Raw genomic sequence first — 16,694 nt, forward strand, 5'->3', positions numbered from 1 at the left:
ATACTTTGAACAAATTAATGCAATTTTATGTTATTGGTTGAGACTTTTATCATACAATTGTTTAATTTTTATGGTATAATGATTACAAATAAGTTTATCTTATTAATAGAAATATTTATATAATCATCATATATCAATATGTCTAAATAATTTATTGTTTTCTACAATAACATAGTAGATCTGCATGACCTAAATGGTTTAAAAAATATTGGTAAACATCAATTCTGCCTTATCAACCAGTTGCAAAAATCTTTTCAAAACAAAAAACCAGTTGCAAAAATAGGCTTAATCATCAAATTAGTCCCTGTCTTTGTCTCGCCGTCTGAACTAAGTCCCTCACCGGAAAAATTTGTGGAAAAGGTCCTCTTCTTTGTAAAACATCTGGAGCAAGTCCTCGCCGGAGCCCGGAGCTCCGGCGAGTGATGAAGTGGCTTGCTGAGTCGATTAATGAATCCTACGTGGAATTTTAAAAAAATAAAAAATTATCAAATCAGGAAAATAAATTAATTAAAAACCTATTTCCCAAATAATTTCCCAAAACTAAGAACACTTTGTGGAGCACCCAGAAATTCTGATGCAAAGACATGTTTTTTTTGAACACCCACAAAATTTCATTTATATGTAGAACTTAAGCAACAGTAACTGCACATCTACTAGTCTGCAAGTGCAATGAAGATAGGCCAACTAGTCAACAAGAACATAAAATCACGTAATTAAATGGAGCAAACCCTTCACAAGAAACAAGAATTGAACATCTAAATTCCTCAACAGTAACTACTCAAAGGGTCAGCAGTTTTTCCAGATCTGGCATCAGTCCATGCTTTCGGAATTGTTTTCTTCATTTCCCCATATCCTTCCTCATACATGTTCTTCATCAAATCCATAATTCAAACACATTCGAAACCTAATTTCATCTCCTCCTTCATCTTCTCAAAAAATAAAATTATAAAACCTAATTTCCCAATTCTTGTAGAACCTTGAAATTCATCTCCTCCTCCTTCATCTTCTTATTCTTCTTCTTCATCATCATCAAAGAACCCATAAACCCAACCACCACCTGCAACCCCCCAAATTGTTCTTCTTCATCCCTGCAACCGAGCCATCACCAACAACACCCAAACACAGCAACCGAGCCACCACCCAAACTCAGCAATCGAGCCACCACCAACACCACCCAAACTGTAAGACCTGGATTTTCAGAACAAGCTAATTTCCGACTCACGCGTAGAATCAGTGTAAGCGTGACAGGAGTTTGATATTTGAGAAAGATTAATGAAGAATAAAGTTCAGTAATTGCTTGAGGAATGTTGCGTAGTCGTTTTAGGAATTAGTGCGAGTCGTCTGCACACCCGCCTTATGGCAAGCGTGTCCAGAATAGGCTAATTTCGCTTTAGAGCAACGTTTTAAGTGAGATTTCGAATCCTTGGAAAATTTAAAGATTTTCTTTATTTTTCCTTCGACCAGCGTTTCATTTCGGAACTCTGGACTGTACGCACGATAGTATTCACTTTTCGGAAGTCCGACGATGCTAATTTCTTTGCTTCGAAACCCTAGATTCGAGTGATGGATGAAGACTTTTTCTTTTCGGGACTTATAACGAAGTTTCCGTCTGCGTTACCAGATTTGTTTTGACATTTCCAATCTTTCTTCAGAAGGAAGTTTTGTCGTCTGAGCATCACAGCAAAAAGTAGTTTTTCGGGACAGATTAACTTACACCGCCTTTGGGATTTTAGATATCGTTTTTCCCAAATCATAGATAATTGTTTTGAGTTCTGGAATTCTGACGCCAGAATCTCTCTTAGAATTCCTCGGTGAACGTGCTGCAAAAATCGGAATCGCGAAATTTTCATTTTCCCGCGATTTCACCTGCCTATAAATAGCTCGAAAAAGCAAAATCTCTTCATTCTCACCTATTCAAGGCCGCGAGCAAGGAGAGAGGAGGAGAGGAGAAATTTTCGCGAAAACTTGACCAATCTTCGTGCAGTTCGTCCCTACTTCTAGGTATTGAGGTAACTAGCATGAATCCTACCTCTGTTTACTGTTTCTATTGCGTTTCTGAAGTCGTTTCTGTGCTTACAGTTTTGAGCTTTTTCTAAAATTGTCCGATTTCCTTGATTTCTTGGTTGGGTTATGTTCCTTATGTTCCCATGAGTCTAAAACCTCTGTCAGTAATCGCCGATTGCGATTCAGTTGTCCAAGATCTGAAAAATTGATTCAAAACCCCTTTAGTCGCACATTTCGAAACTTTATTGTCGAAAAGCTGTAATCTGACTTCGTGCCTTTAGGATTTGTTGTCACGGATGTCATGAGGATCAATGCTGTCAAATTTGTTTTCCGAACTGATAATTTTGAAGTTTTGAGCCTTTATTTTGGACCAAAATGCCCCTGGATAGTCGTATTTCGACCCGATTGTCCGAAAATTGTTCCGACAGTTCCTTTGCCTTAGTTTTACCCTAAAACTACCTTGTGAATTGTTTTAGATCGAAGAAAAAGTTCGAAAACCCTATTTTCCATAGTGGCCGAAACCTAATTGCTTGGGTACAGTGTCCAAAAATAATTTTTGGGTCTCTATGACCTGAGCCATTGCGTAGCTCTTTCAATTGTCGAAATTTTGGCGCCGGTTTCGTGTCATTCTGAGTTCTGTAGCTCGAGTTATGCTCGTTTTAGCGAACAAAGTCTTCGTTGTCAATTTGTGCCTAAATAGGAACTCTGAAGCTTTATAGGCTTTCTTTACGATTTCGATTAGTATTAGTAGATCGTGTTGCTCCTAGTAAAGCTTGTGTTGATGATTGTGTTTTCTTTGTTCTAGGTTCGCAATTTCCATGCCCAACTTCTACTCACGAAGGTAAGGGTAACTCGGTTTTAGAGCGTCTTTGAGTCTTGCATGCTTTTATCGCACTGTGTAACACCTGTATTCGATTAATTAATAATCGGGTAAATTATAAATTTTAGTCAGGAGAAATTAATATTAGAATAGTATTAATTTTAATAGTATGTAATTAATTAAGAGGGTTTAGTTTTGTGATGGTAATAGTATTAATGGAATTATAATATATTGAAAATAGGGTTAAGGTGGAAAAAGGGTAGGATGGAGATTTAAAAAGGAAAAAAAAAGGGTTTGGGAAAAAAGGAAAGAAAGAAGGCCGTGCGTGTGAGAGGTAGCAGGAGGAGAAGGAGAGAAAGAGTAGTGTGTGCGTGAAACCTCAGAAAGGGAGGGAGAACGGTTCCGTTTCAAAGATTTTGATCAGGGAACTCGGAGCTGCACTCAATCCAAAGGTAAGGGTGGGGTTTTGAGTTTCTAATGGGATTCTGGTGAATGATATGTGGATTTGGGGATGTATAATTGTTGTTGTTAATGATGCTCTGGAAATCTGAAATTGAATCCAATGATTTTGGGGATTCTGGGTGATTGAATGGGGGAGGAAAAATCTGGAATTGGGGTTCACAGATTCTGGATTGAAATCCTGGACTAAATTTCTGGTTTTAATTTCTGGTTTGCCATGGTTTTCTGTTTTGAATTTCTGTTTTGAGTTTCTGTCTTGAATTTACGATTGTTGTACCTGTGGTCTGGTTGATGGGATTCATGATACATGGATTCTGTGATGCTATCAATGTATGCAATGATTCATAGGAAACTTTGCTAAATGGCTAGGTACTATATGATTTATGCACAGATTTGATGATGCTGTGCTGCTGTCCAAAATTTTCTGGGCTGCACAGTACACTTCGAGACCTGTTTTCGCCCAGTTAGAGTGCTCAAATGAAGATGTGATCAACTAAGAAATTGTAGGACTTTAAGTTAGCTTTCTAGGCATATAAAATACATGATTTTTGGTTCAGTAACGAATTCAGGAGACCGCTTTTAGTGGCTGGTGTTCCTGCTGTTTTTCCAGATTACGGAAATTCTGATTGTTTTGAGGGCTGGACAGTACACTTCGAGACCTGTTTTCGCCCAGTTAGAGTGCTCAAATGAAGATGTGATCAACTAAGAAATTGTAGGACTTTAAGTTAGCTTTCTAGGCATATAAAATACATGATTTTTGGTTCAGTAACGAATTCATGAGACCGCTTTTAGTGGCTGGTGTTCCTGCTGTTTTTCCAGATTACGGAAATTCTGATTGTTTTGAAAATATAATTAGATTTAGCCTACATGTTGTATGAAAGTTAATGTCTTTATGTGCCATGTATTAGCTATGAGGATTATGCATGTGGCTGAACACCTTTAGCATGAAATCCATAATTTATTTACCATATGTGATAGCTTCTTCCATGATTGCATGCTTAAGTGAGTTGTTTCATTGATTTGTTGCCAAAATTGCCTAAGATGTCAGGGTAATTGTATAGTTGATAAAAATGCATGTGTGCTGAATTGTGTTGTTTTAAGCGATGTTAGTGATGTAGTGATATAGGCGCAATGCCTCATGTTGAAGTGATGATTATGAGATGTATACGTCCTTTTGAGTCGCATAGCATCTGCATACTCTGTGATGGCCTGTATTGGCGATTTGTGATGAAGGCTTATGCCTTGTGCCTCCAATAATTGGCAATTAGTGATGAGGGCTGAAGCCCTGTTGGTACCACATACATATGCATAGTCATTGTTGTGTTCGAATTGTATCCGAGTTGATGATGTTATTTGTGACTGTTTTTAGTAACTGAGCTATGTAAATGTAAAAGGAAATGGTGTGGCCTTAATCTAGCATATTAATTTTCATTCTCCTATTTATGTTACTCGATATCTCACCCCTTCTGTTTGAATGTTACCCTTGTCGGTAACGTGCAGGTAACCAGGAGGAGTAGTCTATAGCTTTTAGTTCGAGTTGGAGTCCTTGCTCTGATACGTAGCACTCGGGGGGGAAATGGACGCTTGTTTTCCTTTCTGTTATAATTTGAATTAAGTTGTTATTTGAGAAGTTGTTTCTGTTTTAAGTTGTGGGCAAGATACTATGTTTTCTTTAAGTTTTAAAGACATTGGATTCGCTGCATAACTATTTGTCAAAGTGAACTAGTTCAATGACTAATTAACTGTCACAAGAGCATTAAAGTTTATTTATGAGTTCATCTCAAAGTTTATGTGCTATGTATCTGTTACAGGAGCATTATGATAATGTTTTAAGTGATTATGTAATGCCTCATGAGTGTTAAACTTTTTATCACTCTGATATTTGCAATACATATACTGTTTAGAATTGGGGTGTTACACACTGCCTGTGTTTGAGATGAAGATGTTTATATTGATTGGCAGATGATTATGATTATTATGCTGAATTTGGAAAATGTTTTCTGAGAGGCTTCGGCCGTTTACTGGTTTCTGTCATTACTGCTTCCTAGTGGATGGAACATGTGGTTACTTTGGATTGGTCCTTGGTTGGGCTTTGTTGTTGTCTGACTTGGCATATAGGGCTTGAGTCAAGTGGCGATGAGGAGGTGTGTCCTATCATTGTCCCATCTTGCGAGATGCTAAGTGGCGATCAGGAGGTGTGTCCTATGATTGTCCCGTCTTGTGTGACGTTAAGTGGCGATTAGGAGGTGTGTCCTATGATTGTCCCGTCATGTATGACGTTATAAGTGGCGATGAGGAGGTGTGTCCTATCATTGTCCCGTCTTGAGAGACGATATTGATCGATCCATTCTGTTAGCGGCATATAGTTGCATTATAGGGAACTAACACCTGACCCTATGTTGTTGGATTTTCGTATTGGGTTATTGATATCTGATTTGATGTTACATTGTTGAGGTTATTATTATCTGAGTTCGATATATGTTTAAGTTGTTGATATATGAGTTGAGTTATGTTGCTAGTTATTTACCATGCCAGGTAATTAAAATCGAACAGCATGATTTTCTCTTTTATACATGGTAATTGCATGGAGTTAACCCTTTCTGTTTGTTATTTGTTGTTTGGGCGCTTAACGCTATTAGGCGATGGAGATCCTTCCGCCGAGGCATAGCTACTCGAGTTGGAGATCGATTTGTAAGCGGTGGAGTAGAGGTATGAGAAGCAGCTTTGCTTCTCTTCTTGTGGATTATGTTGGAGTCTCTTTTTCTTTATGAGAACTCTGTTATTAAAGCCTTGCTTCCGCCACTTTTAAAGTGCGCATGTTTATTCTGAACCTTACTTATGGTGTTGCAAACTATTATACTATATATTGGGAAACAGGTTATTGAAATAAAGTTATGGTATGTTTCCAACCTTTTAGCCGAAGTGTTTAGTTGTTTTTCAGAAAAAAATTTCCCTTGGTTTTTAGGGATTGCAGATTGGTCCTTAGACTTTGTTAGGTTACTAATGTGACTCCTCAGTTGAGAAATTGGGGCGTTACACAAACCGAGCCACCACCACCCATAAATTTGCAATTGGAGCCAGAAAGAGAAAGGGGAGAAAGAGATATCCGCAAAGAAAGAAGAAAAAGAGGCAAAACAACTTCTTCCTCCTTGCATCCCTTCTTCTGATTTCGTTTTCTGGTCTTGACAAGAGCAAAATTCTTCTGGTTCCGTTTTCTCGGTAGCGGGTGACATAGGAGGTCGAGATCTGATTGGGTAGGCTTGGTGGTCAGGTGCAGCGGTCCTTGGTGTTGGGGTGAGATGGGGGCGGATCTGGGGAGATATGCGTTTAGATCTGAAGGTTGATGGATCTAGAACTCGGCGGTAGTTGTAATTTAAGATCTTAGGCGTGTGAGAGGGTTCTTGGGCCATGGTGACTCAGATATGGAGAAAGAAAGGAAGAGGCAAAGGTTGAGGGATGAAGATGATGAGATGGAGAAGATGAAGAAGGAGATTGATTTGAGTTTTTCTGGGTTGACCATGATTTTGTTAATTAAATTAGGGTTAATGTTGTTAATTGGTTTTATTTTTATTAATAAAATTAAAAATTGTGATGTGTTATTTATTTTTTAATTTTTAATTTTAAAAAAAAAATCCATGTCAGCTCACTTAACCCAGTCAGCGTGCACTTCATCACTCGCCGGAGCCCGGAGCTCCGACGAGGACTTGCTCCAGACGTTTTATAAAGAATAAGACCTTTTCCTCAAATTTTTCCGGTGAGGGACTTAGTTCAGACAGCGAGACAAAGACAGGGACTAATTTGAGGATTAAGCCGCAAAAATAAATACCAGCCTTTAGAAAATGTCCCCTATAACTATAAAACCGTTGCCAAAACTGAAAACTTTGAGTTGTTTGAATTTGAAACCGTTGCCTAATATATATAGACTACATGTTTAATGCGTAGCTGAAAGAGGAATCTGTTGCTGTAATGGAGCACAAGAAGTGTTGCCTAATATATAGACAACATATTTAATGCCTAGCTGCAAGTAAAAACCGTTGCTGTTAAGGAGAAGCAAAACCGTTGTTGGAGTCTGTACCAAAGGCTACGGTTTAGGTGGATTGTTGCCGTAAGATGAAAAACCGTTGCTGAAAGGTATAGGCAACGGCTTTTTATGCGACATACTGAAAACCGTTCTTAGAACCTTCAGCAACGGTTTTTTTGGTTTAGACTACACTTTTCGGATGTTGCTGTATCTGAAAAATGTTGTAGTGTCAATATTTTTAGCCCCTTTTAATCTTCAAATGGTTGGATCTTCTTGACTTTTCTCCTACAATAAAAATCAAAGAGTCTAAATGATAAAACTAAAATATCTTACATAATATCTATATATAAACTATTTACTTACTAAATTAACCTATTTGAGGGATAATTTGAAAGATAACTTACACATTTAGAACAGATAAGTACCCAAATTAATATAGAAAATCAGGTAAATTTGGCACTTATCAACTCCCCCAAACTTGAAACTTTGTTTGTCCTCAAACAAAAGGTATTGGCTATCAAAAAAAATATATTCACAAAGGTTCTTGAACAAGCATGGCTTATGAACTACTAATCTCAAAGTTTCTTTTCACAAGCATGATTCAAGTATCAATTACCAACTAGAACATGTGAAGCCCACAACAAATGGTTTAAGTAATGATACAAAAACACACCAGCATGAAACCATTGGCATAATATTGAATCTAATACTATTCAATCAGGGAACCATTCAAATTCTCATCAAACTGTTCACTACTCTTCAATTCTCTATGTGGTAAGTGTTTCACACTATTCAGCCATTGAATCACAACATGTCAAACTTGTTACCTGTCTCATCAACTATTAAAACTGCATGGAAACTCAAGAATCACAAAGGTCTTTCTGGGTTGTAATGTGGCCAAGGTTATCAAGAAAATTGGTTTTTCTAGATTTTTCAGGATACTTTCAAGTCAAGAGAGCAATTACATTTGGATTCACACAATAATTATGAATTCTTTTTTTTTTCGTTCTCCTTCTACCAACCCTCTTTTTCACCCCTTTTACACAATTTCATGCACATAACCCCTTTTCTTCTCATTTCCATTCTTTTTCAATCATTTTTTTTTTTGTTATCTTTTTGTTTTGTTTTTGATAGACTATACACAAGCATTTTTTTTTCATCAGTATATGTACAAAGGATAGAAAACTAAACAAAAAGATATCAAAGCCTCCACTCCCCCTAACTTAGCACATTAGCATACAATCCTCACATAAATGCTCTCTTAACTTAAAAAGTATGGGAGAAACATTGTTTTTTTTTTTTTCATTTAAGTTCGGGATCATATACAAAGAACAAAAAAATTTTATTTCAAGCTCAAAAGGGGTGCAATTGGAATTCCTAATCAATGGTAGGCTTATTTGGCTAAGTAGTTTATGTACACTAAAAAACAAAATTGCCTTGATCATTTTCTATCATTCCCATGCAATTCAACAGTTAGAGACTCAAACAAGTAAAACTGTGCAAAACAATGGCGAATCTCTCGAATCTCACCAAGTGTTTGGCTACACTCCTCACTAGGCTTAGGAGTCCCTAATTTCAAGCATTTTCAAAATGAGCCTATGACATTCATGTGAATGATGCATTCATATCATATAATGACACCAAGTAAGTGCAATCACAATGAACTATGAACTTTTAAAAACACACATCATGCTCAACTTAGCATTTCATAGTCCATGCTCATTACCTAAACCAGCAACCAATCATTTGCAATTCAGAATAGTGAGCAAAACAAACTGCTAATCCAAAATTCAAACATGTGCTAGCAATTAAGAATACAACAAAATAACACAAAGTACCAAGTTCAGACTAACAAGTACTATAAACGAATAAAAGTAATAAAGCAAGAAAATGAAATGACAGAAAATAAAAGTGAACTTGGATCAGTGGCTGTGGTCATCAATCCTCAACTCCATCCTGCTCCTGATCATCAAACATGTCAGTGGCTGTGGTCATCAATCCCCAACTCCATCCTGCTTCTGATCATCAAACATGTAATCATCAGCTCTCAAGTTAGCTGCTGCAGAAGTAGTAGCTTCATCTCCATCTCTATGTCCAGCACCTCTCTCCTCCTCCCTGGAATTTGGTCTGTCCTCAAGCCAAGCATCATGATCCTGTTTGAGTGTCTGTGCTACAACATCTGCTCTTGGACAGCCTAGATCTCAAGCATTAGGTAGACGACAATTTAACATTTTTATTCATGCATTTTGTCAAACACCTAGGGTGCTTAACCTTTAACATATGAAGCATATAACAATTTGAGTTTACAATCCCGTAGCCAAAATTAAGATCCCCAAACAGTCCTATTCAAAGCATGCAATTCTTTTCCCAATGAGACCACAAATTCCTTAATGCTCATCAGTGCTTGCACAATCAAAATCCCCAAATTTAGAGCTGTAGAATGTGAAATCAAATTGAGGGAGAAAGGGAAAAACTTTACCTGAGAAGTAGAAAACCAAAATCCTCAAATCACAAGTACAATTGTAAAGGAGAGAATGGAGAAAAATGAACTAAAGAGTTGAAAATCCTGCTCATGCGTGTGCAATGGAACTAAGTTACGTGCTCTTGTGTGTGAGAGGAAGTGATACGTGATTTTGTGTGTGAGGTGGGGTTTGTGTTTTTAAAGAGTGATTTTTTTTTTAATAGAAACGATATTTTCATATAGAAATCAAGAAGAACAAGTCATAGTTAAAGGCTACATCCAAATCTAACAAAGAAACTTAGCAACCCATATCCATGGATTGCTTACAAAGCTTACAAGAGGAAACTAAGGTGAAAGCGGCGACCTGTGCCGTCCTCGATATGTCTCCAGCATGATGGATGGTGGATCAAAGCCCCCAAAGTTTCTCTCTTCCTTCTCTCTGTAATTTTCTCTCCAAGAGGTCCAAAATATGTTAAAAGATGATTAAATTCTGATTTGGTCGAGCTTTTTATAAAACAGGACAGCAATCTCGCTTAAGCTGATAAAGGTGTCGCTTAAGCGAGCAGGTTTCTTCACGTTCAGGTAAGGTCTTTGGCTTAAGCGAGACCATTTCTAGCTTATGCCGAATTGTCTTCCAGAACCACTGCTACTGCCATGTAATTTGGCTTAAGCGAGGCAACATTTGGCTTAAGCGAAGTTCAATATATCTGCCACTGCTACTGCCATGTAGTTTGGCTTAAGCGAGCCAACTTTTGGCTTAAGCGAACTTCAATATTTTTAGCCCCTTTTGATCTTCTAATGGTTGGTTCTTCTTGACTTTTCTCCTACAATAAAAATCAAAGAGTCTAAATGATAAAACTAACATAACTTACATAATATCTATATATAAACTATCTACTTACTAAATTAACCTATTTGTGGGATAATTTGAAAGATAACTTACACATTTAGAACAGATAAGTACCCAAATTAATATAGAAAATCAGGTAAATTTGGCACTTATCATAGACCTAGCTTCAAGGAGCAACCCAAGACTTCTAGAGAAGCGTACCTTTGAGGTAAGGGCACTTCAGCTACGACCTAGAATTCTTGATTGTGATTGTATGACTATCAAATGTTAAGGACCTTATGCTAGATGAACATGCTATTAAGGGCACTTCGGCCTCAGCCTAGATAAATTGTCTGTGGTTGTGAATTCTAGAAAGCATGATGCTAGGACTATCGATGTTATATGTGCTAGATATGCTATATGATAATAATGCAATAAATGTTAGCTATTGTTATTATGAACATGCCTATATGCCTAGGGTGTTAGCTACATTTATTGATATGCATGCAAGTTACTATGTTATGATATTTTGTTCATATGAGATGAACATGATAGGCTTAGGGCCTAGTGATGATGACTGACTTGCATGACATGCATTGAGGATCAAGTGACCTGGACTGGGCTTGGTTGGCCACGGCTAGTGACCTAGACTGGGCTAGTCGATGGTGACATTCAGGGGAAGCCCTGAATAAGGACGAACGTGAAATGACAGTGCTTTGGAGAGGTCCAACCCCGATCATCAAGCTGTTAGACAGCGGTGCGTTGGAGAGGTCCAGCCCCGATCGTGGAGTCATGTTCGTCCAACCTTTCCAAGAGGGATTGGCTTATGGATATCCAAAGCGTCTGCATGCATGTGCACGAGTATTGACTAACAATAACTTAGAACTATGATAGTTCCCTATACTTGTGAAACTTAGAACTTAATAGAGTTCCCCTACTTGTGAATGTGAGCTTAAGGAAGAACTTGTGATTGATAGGGTAGTATACCCTACTTATGATGTGTGTGTGTGTTAGAAGTTGACCATTTCTTGTTTGGTGTTTGTTGTTTGGGGCGCTTAACGCCTAGACAGCAAGCATGCGTGTGATCAGTCGAGATGCGGTCCTATACCTGCTTGATGTGGACGACGACAAGGCTCGGGACATCGACTGCGGGACTGATGGTTCAGCGATGGGATTGGCAAGAGCCGAGGATGCAAGACGATAGGATGCGAGCGTTGGAGGAGGCCTTGGAGGGAACGCGGCCTATGAGTCGGGTATTGAGTGTGATAATTGAGTCTGTACTGGGGGGTGAGCCGAGTTTGTTTATAGTTTTCGCACCTAACCTAGAGACCTTCTTGTTGTGTTGGCTCGGGGGCGGTCGAACACTAGTTTAATCATTATGTTTTAATTTGAAAGAATCATTGTACGCTTACAAAGCCTTTATTAATAAAATGAATTATTCCGTCTATTTCTCCAGTTAGGCTCCACACATACTCTTAGTCCATTTTGCTAGTGCTTCCATGACGGTGGGCTGCGTTCTCATGCCTCATAACTGCCTCTTGTGTGTTTTTATAGGAAAATATTAGTTGTTAATTGTTAGTAAATTAGTTCTTTCACAGGGTTTGAGCTCTGGCTCTTCACCATTCAATACCCTTCATTTCCCTTAGCTCAACTCACCAAGTGAGCTACACATTCCCCATACAACAGCCTCTTGAGTGCTGGAAGTCATGTCTTACAACTGCCCTATGAATGCAGTTGGTGGTTACAACAATCTCTTGCTTCTTGGTCGATATGTTATACCCTAATCTGACAATAACACCATGCCCTTTTCAGTTGAATATCATCTCATAGTTGAAGCCACAACTTCACCGGTTTGGTTGAAGCTCACCCTTTGGTCGAAACTTCGTCTTTGCCATTAGACTATGGCTTGTAATTCAGTGGAACTTACTTGTCGACTTCATATCATCGGGCTTCGACATCCATATTTACTTGTAGTGATTTTTCGAGCCAACGGTAACTAAGGGCCTGTTTGATTGCAGTTTTAGTTTTCAGTTTTTAAAACTGTTTTCAGAAACAATTTTTAAAAACAGTTTTCAGAAGAAGAAAACAGTTTGAATACATGTTCTCCAAACATTTAGAAAACTGATATAAGAAAACTAAAAATAGAAAATGAAAACATCTTTTACTTGTTTTGTTTTTTAATTTTAAAAACTGAAAAAGAGAACTATTTTCAAAAACAGTTTTTGAAAACATGTTGTATTAAACAATTTTTCAGTTTTTAAAAATTGAAAACTGTTTTGAAAACTGCAAATAAACAGACCCTAAGTTTTCGGAGATGAGAAAACAAAGTTAGGTGGATCGAATCCCCTCAATGTTTTATGGTTATCAAGTTGATGGTGGTGGAGGTGGCAGTTGGAGATGGAGGAGAAGGGATGACGGTCGGTGGGCGACGAAGATGATGAGAAAATGTCGGGCATAAAAAATCTAGGATTCGAGTATAGTAAATTACGAAATAGGTTATTGATCTACTAATTTTCCTGAGAAAATGTCGGGCATAAAAAATCTAGGATTCGAGTATAGTAAATTACGAAATAAGTTATTGATCTACTAATTTTCCAGTCCACCCTCTGTCTGTCGACCTATTGATATTGATTTGGAATTGGAACAACATCTTTCTTGATCACGCGTGTTACACCTTTCACATACTAGTGTGCTCACATAGTGACATTTCTAGCACAATTATATTTTGTCGTTCAGTTCCATATGTCGGACACTTGTTTGTTTTCACTTGCGACGTTAAAGTTGATTTTCTCCTTCGCCAGAGAGGTCATTCAACTCACAACTCTAGTAGACCCTTCCATCTTTTGACCTCCACGAACAATTTATAAATCATGCAATATTATCAACTTTTTACATTATTAATCGTATAAACGGAAAATATTTATATTTATTTATTAATTCATATTATAAAATGTCAATAAAAAAGAATACAAAAAAAATGCTAAACTGAGAAGGAAATGGGATGGTGATATTTAATTTAAAAATCTCAACATTTAAAACACAAATTTTCATAAAAAAAATGGTTAAAATTTTCATAAATTTAGTCCAATAGTTTAGAGACATTTACTCATGCAATATTTGAATAATCTTTTTTTAAATAGAAGGAGGGCCTCGATTAAATCTATCAGCAACTAACCTGTGTATTGGCAATGACTATATTAATTTAAGAAATCTGTATATGGCTTTCAACAATGTTTATCAGCTTAGACCCCTTCTTAACTTCAACACATGTTTTGCTAACATATAATTTTGAGTGAAAAGAGGTGGAGAGATAGGAAAGAATAAATAAAAGAAGTATAAAATGTGATATCATAGAAAATGAACAAAGAAATATAAAAATATGTGGAAATAGAATGGAAAAAATTAGAGCATGAATAAATTAAAATTGTTTTTTTTTACACTGACCAAACTTCATTACTTTACAAATATAGTTGTTGTCTACGATCGATTTTAGAAATAAATTTGATTATACATACTCCCTTCAATTCCTTATTATAAATCATTTTTTATGAAAAAAATTGTTTTTAAACATAAGCCACTTTTTAATATTTAGGAAGTATTAAATATTTTTTTTTCCAAATTTACTCTATTTAATATGAAAGAGATGTTGGGATTCTCAAATATTAACTTGGAGAGAAAAATTTATAGAAAATTTAAAAGGATATATAATCTAGAAAAGTTCATAAATTCTTTTACAAATTTATTGTTAGTAACTACCTTTTTTAATCTAAAAATTTTATGTAAAAGTGACTTATATATAAAAACATATGAAGTAATTTTTTCCCCAAAATATCGCCATCTTATGTGGCGTTTGGTATTAAGAACTTTTTTTATTTATTACAAAATTAAAGTTAATTAAATTGAAGACCCTCTCATTTATTTTTACCTAGTCAAGGTATATCTACAGTAATCGTGGGACTAATCTCATCCCGCAGTTATTGCAATAACAATAGGGCTGACCAATGAGATTTTTCCATTTACAAGAGGTGAGAATAGCTTCCAACCCACTTGCGTACCAGAGGAAGTGCAGAACCATATTTGGTTTTTGCTACATGAGGAACAAAAACTGGAAAAGACAAACTATCATATTGCATCCAAGTACGACGATGCAATTAAGCTAGCTAGAAGGTGAAAGCTTCCAAATACGTTGATGCGATCCTTCCTGAGATGCTTGATGAGCCAACATATCTACTGCATGATTGCTCTCCTTGGATATGTCAACCACAAATACATTCCAGTTGATGAAATCACAAGGCATATTGAAAAGAAAGAGAATGGCGAGAAAGATAAAGCAATATAACCCAATATGTTGTGATTGCTTTTTTTTTTTGGTTGAAAAATATAAAGGAAACAAAGAAACTAAACTATAGCGTCTTGACCAAGAAGGGGAATTATGGTGGAGGGGGAATCCTCCAAACCTTTCAGTCCCAGTCTTCACTAACGGCGAGTTTTTCCAAAGCATCTGGAGCCGTATTCCTTTCCCGTGGGACATGACCAACAATCACACTCTAATCTCTAGCAAGTAGCTCCCGGATTGCCAAAATTTCATCCATGTGCCAATGATTCTAGACCTCCGTGTTGCTACTCAAAACCTGCCGGACCTCCATACAGTTACAAATGATAAAATACTAAACCCTTATTTATAATTATAAGGATTGTTTAAGTAAAGAAACACATCAAAGAACATGTGGACTTAGGGCCCATATGATATACAATATAATATAAGGCCTGATTGTATTAGGCATAATGCAGATAAAATCTTAATATTATGCAACATTTGGTCATACACTGTATAATTGGTGGTGATAGTGGTGATAGTGGTCACGGCATCGGTGGAGGCACCGATAACGATGACGGTATCAACAATGATGGTAGTGATGGAGCGTGGTGGTGGCGGAGGGCGACGATGGTGGTTGTGGCGTTAGTATAGGGTGACGGAGGAGGGTGGCGGTGACGGTTGTGGTAGTAGTGACGATAACGATGATGATATCAACGATGAAGGTGGTGGCGGTGACAAGCTGACAACAGTGGTGGTGGTATTGGCGGCGGCGGTGGCGGTTGATTAAATATATTCAAGTGGTTTATACATCATACTCTTGTCATGCCTTATCCATCATCTCTAGGGTGAAATCCATCATTTTAATGTATAAGAGGGGATTGATGTATAAGCTTATACAATACAATTTGAGCACCAAACAATGAATATGTTTATAACATATTGTATAAACTTATACTATCATGCATAATACAACGTCCTAGCCCTTAGTTCTCATTATACCCAAGCCATCATTACTCTAATCATTCTAATTATCCCTTATGCACTTAACCACGTACATTAACATGAGTCTGGAGAACCTCAATACATTAGCACAGTCAGATGCACACGAACAATGACCTTGAACCCAAGTTCCTAGCCATGTCTTAAGCCCAGTCCAGTTCTACAACTAAAAGCTCTGCTAAAAACACATAACATATTACATCTATGCGTTATTTCTCATTTTTTTTATCTCTGGTCTACACATATTGAGTGTACAATTTTTTTAATTGTTTTAATAAACTATCCCTGTTCTTTATAAAATAACCCCTCCTAGTCATAGTCAACTTGATCTCATAATCCTGTTATTTATTAAGAAAGTAATGACTAATTACAAGATGTCACCAAGCTGGCTTCTGAATAAAATAATCTCAAATACGATTTTTTCCATCTAATTATCATGTTAACGCGTAGCTAAAGTCAACTAAACCCATGAGAGTATCTTGACACATACTGCATAGCTCTGCAATTCAATACCAACTTTTTTTCTCCCAATAAAGCTGTTGCTCCATTTTATTGAAAGGTTTTAATTTATTCACACTTTTCTTTCTATTCAATCTTATTTTCATTTATTGTCTATTTTACATTATACATCACTCTTAATTTTTTTCATTTATCAATAGGTGGACGAAGTGTGAACGTTAGTTTTCCCTTTTATTGAATAATAAACCACTTCGAAAAGTCCCTATCAAATACTAAACTTTAGGTTAGTCAAAGAGAGCATATTATCTTACAACTCTCATGCAG

The 16,694-nt window shown here is 36.8% G+C and overlaps 1 long non-coding RNA gene across 1 annotated transcript; it reads left to right on the plus strand.

The window, feature by feature from the left end:
• Window positions 1-2,922: 2,922 nt before the first annotated feature.
• On the plus strand, window positions 2,923-5,078 carry LOC130742608 (uncharacterized). Its single transcript, XR_009021208.1, has 2 exons — window positions 2,923-3,276; window positions 4,784-5,078. It is a non-coding gene; the product is annotated as an uncharacterized LOC130742608 (long non-coding RNA).
• Window positions 5,079-16,694: the final 11,616 nt, after the last annotated feature.

Source organism: Lotus japonicus, chromosome 3 (genome assembly GCF_012489685.1).
Source record: "Lotus japonicus ecotype B-129 chromosome 3, LjGifu_v1.2".
Lineage (NCBI taxonomy): Eukaryota > Viridiplantae > Streptophyta > Magnoliopsida > Fabales > Fabaceae > Lotus > Lotus japonicus.